The following is a 3,086-nucleotide window of genomic DNA, read 5'->3' as shown; positions in this document are numbered from 1 at the left end:
AGCTTCCCTTTTACTGCTGTTGTCCTAGTGCTTTGTGAGGCTGCCTGGAAAATCTACCTCCGCTATCCAGACTGGCCCCAGACCCAGGCTTGTTTGTCTCGGGCCAAGAGCCAGTCTGGTGGAGGGGTGACTCCAAACTCCTGAGTGTTTGGTCTGGGGGGTTGGACACAACTCCACCTGCTGTACAGGCAAAACTCGACTGAACCCAAAGAAGCCTTGTCTGGGTTTGGTGTGGAGGGAACAACCTTTGTTTCCTGCATTTTCTGTTGTTTCCTCACCTTGGCTCGGGTTGGGGGTTGGGGGAGGGGTATTTGGTAGGTCGGTAGATTCCACGGGACTTCACACGTGGGTGTGCTGATGTGCGTGATCAATAGAGGTGTGTTCTCGTGCACCAACAGATGTACATAAGAATGCTCATAGCTGCATTTGGGGTCGTAAGCCCAAACTGTAAACAATCTAACTGTTTATCAGCATTAGAATGAGTAAATCCAGGGGCGCCTGGGTGGCTCCGTCGGTTACGCGTCGGGCTTCAGCTCAGATCATGATCTCGCGGTTCATGAGTTTGCGCCCCAAGTCGGGCCCTGGGCTGACGGCTCAGAGCCTGGAGCATGCTTTGGATTCTGTGTCTCCCTCTTTCTCTGCCCCTCCCCCACTCATGCACTCTCTCTCTCTCTCTCTCTCTCTCTTTCTCTCAAAAATAAACATTAAAAAATTAAAAGAAAAAAGAATTAGAATGAATAAGTCAATCACGGAACATTCATACAATGGAATTCTCCACAGCATTGAAATAAATGATCTGTCATGACATGAACGGGATCTTACATACATCATGTTGGGCAAAACAAACCAGATACCAAAAACACATGTATGACTATATTAAGTTCAAGAAATAGGCAAACCGGTCCATTATATTTGAGGATGCCTGCTTACGTAGTAAGACTATAAAGAAAAACAAGAAAGTTTTTAGGATACTCGACATCTTAGTTAAGATATGGGAGAAACGAGGGGGGAGTAGTTACACAAGGACCCAAGAGAAGTTTCTGGGGCGCTGGCTTTTAGAGCATGTTTTTGAGGGTTTTGCATTTTGACGCATCACTGTTACATACCATAAAACCTTGGACTGTGAGCATAATTCGTTCCAGACACAGGCTTGCGGTCCAAAGCACTCGTGCATCAAAGCGAATTTCAAGACCCATTGGCTCGGTTGTGATCATGTGACACTCGGCGTCACATCTTGCTTGTCTTGCCAGACATCACTCGTTTATCCAGTTAAAATGCGTTAGAAATGTTTGCTTGTCTTGAGGAACATTCGTAGGGCAAGTTACTCGCAATCCAAGGTTTTACTGCAGATTTGTTTCGTGTAGTTTCCCATATAAAATGTACATTTAATGAATTTATTAAAAGCAAGTTGAAAAAAAAAAGCCCTTGAGCCATCGCCCACGGCAGCTGGTCTGGGCAGTTCATGCACTGGCCACAGATGCCACGTCTCTCTCTTGCTGGCTTCAGCTCGTGCTGACACCCCCTGGCCCCATCACCTCTGACTTTCCTACACGCTCCACTCTGTACTGAGTACCTCCAGATCTCGGTCTCAGATTTCCTTCCGAGGACAGGAAATGTTCTGACATCCCTCCCAAACCGGGTGCTTCTTCCTCGGTTTACTTCCTCTCAAAGGGGTGCCAATAGCTTCCGGAAGCTGTGGCTGTTGCAGCTGGTGGTAGGCCCGCTTGGCTGGATGGAGTGGGGGTCATCTACAGAAATTCCTGGAGCCATGGTCTTACCCTCCCCATGCTCTTTACTCCCAGGGACTGGACGCTCAGCTATCGTCCATTGGCCTCATGGCCCCCCGGGAGCCAGCCTGAGAGGCAGCGTGCACACTCTGTTATCCCCAATAGTCCTTTCTCCATTTTGTCGACTTTCCGCTATGCCAGGCTGCCAATACGTCCTCCTGATGTGCCCTAGGGGCAGAAGACTTTGGAGAGGCATCACGCAGAGGGAAGAAGATCACCCTCGTTAACTGTCTTTAGACTACAACTAATGCCCTCAAGGTGCACTTACCTAGGTACGTCCTAGCTTTTAAAAACCGATTGACCATGTCCTCAAAGGGCACACTGATTGCAAGCGGTGTGAGAATGGGATGGGAACCAATGTTTATGGATGCCCCACTATGTCTCAGACATGCTGTCGGGCTGTCATGTAATCCCACGCTATGGGGTACGTGCTGTTCCCTCCGGTGTGTAGGTGAGGACACTGAGGCCCAAAAAGGGTCCCCGGCTCGTCCTTGTTCCCTCACACAGGGATCGAGAGGCCAGGGGCTGAGACTCGCCTGGGCTGGGCTTCCACGGAGCGCTTCCCATGCCGTTCCGGTTGGAGCTTCCGGACAGGATGACACGCAGGGCAGACCTGGAAAAATGAACATGTTACACTGTAAACATCAGCCAAGTCAGATATTTGTCAAAGCAAATGGATCCTAATGTGAGGTGAGAGAGGAGAGATCTTCCTGCCGGTTACCTTCTTACTACCCTCGAGTGAACAAAGTAATTATTGGTGGAGGCAAAATCGTGGCGCCTGGATAACTCATTAGCCCTTATTTGTTTAAAGTCTGATGGCGTATGACAAAAGGATTTGTTCCAGATGTCAGAGCAGCACAATAGGGCTTAACAGCCTGCGTATTAGGAAGGGGAGGAAATCGCGGGAGGTCACTGAGGCAGAGAGAGGGGCTGGTGGGGGCTGGGTCAACACTGCGAGAAGTCCCCACCTGTCCCCCGGGGACGTCACCACTTTCGGTCCCACCTCATCCATAAATTCTCGGCCAACGATTCTGAACGTTAATGACTTTTCCAGTGTCTGACCTTAAGCTATTGGAAAGGATTATTGAGATAAGTTCCTTTTGGGGTTTGGTGCTGGAAAAACATTTTATCTGAAAAAAATTGTGTATATTATATTATGTATATTATATGTGTATATTATATATGTATATTATATTATGTATATTATACATTATATGTGTATATTATGTATATTATATGTGTATATTATATTATGTATATTATACATTAATTATATGTGTATATTATATTATGTATATT

The sequence above is a fragment of the Panthera uncia genome, chromosome E3 (genome assembly GCF_023721935.1).
Source record: "Panthera uncia isolate 11264 chromosome E3, Puncia_PCG_1.0, whole genome shotgun sequence".
In the NCBI taxonomy this organism is placed as follows: Eukaryota; Metazoa; Chordata; class Mammalia; order Carnivora; family Felidae; genus Panthera; species Panthera uncia.
The sequence above is the reverse complement of the archived record's forward strand: the minus strand, read 5'-3'. Positions refer to the sequence as shown.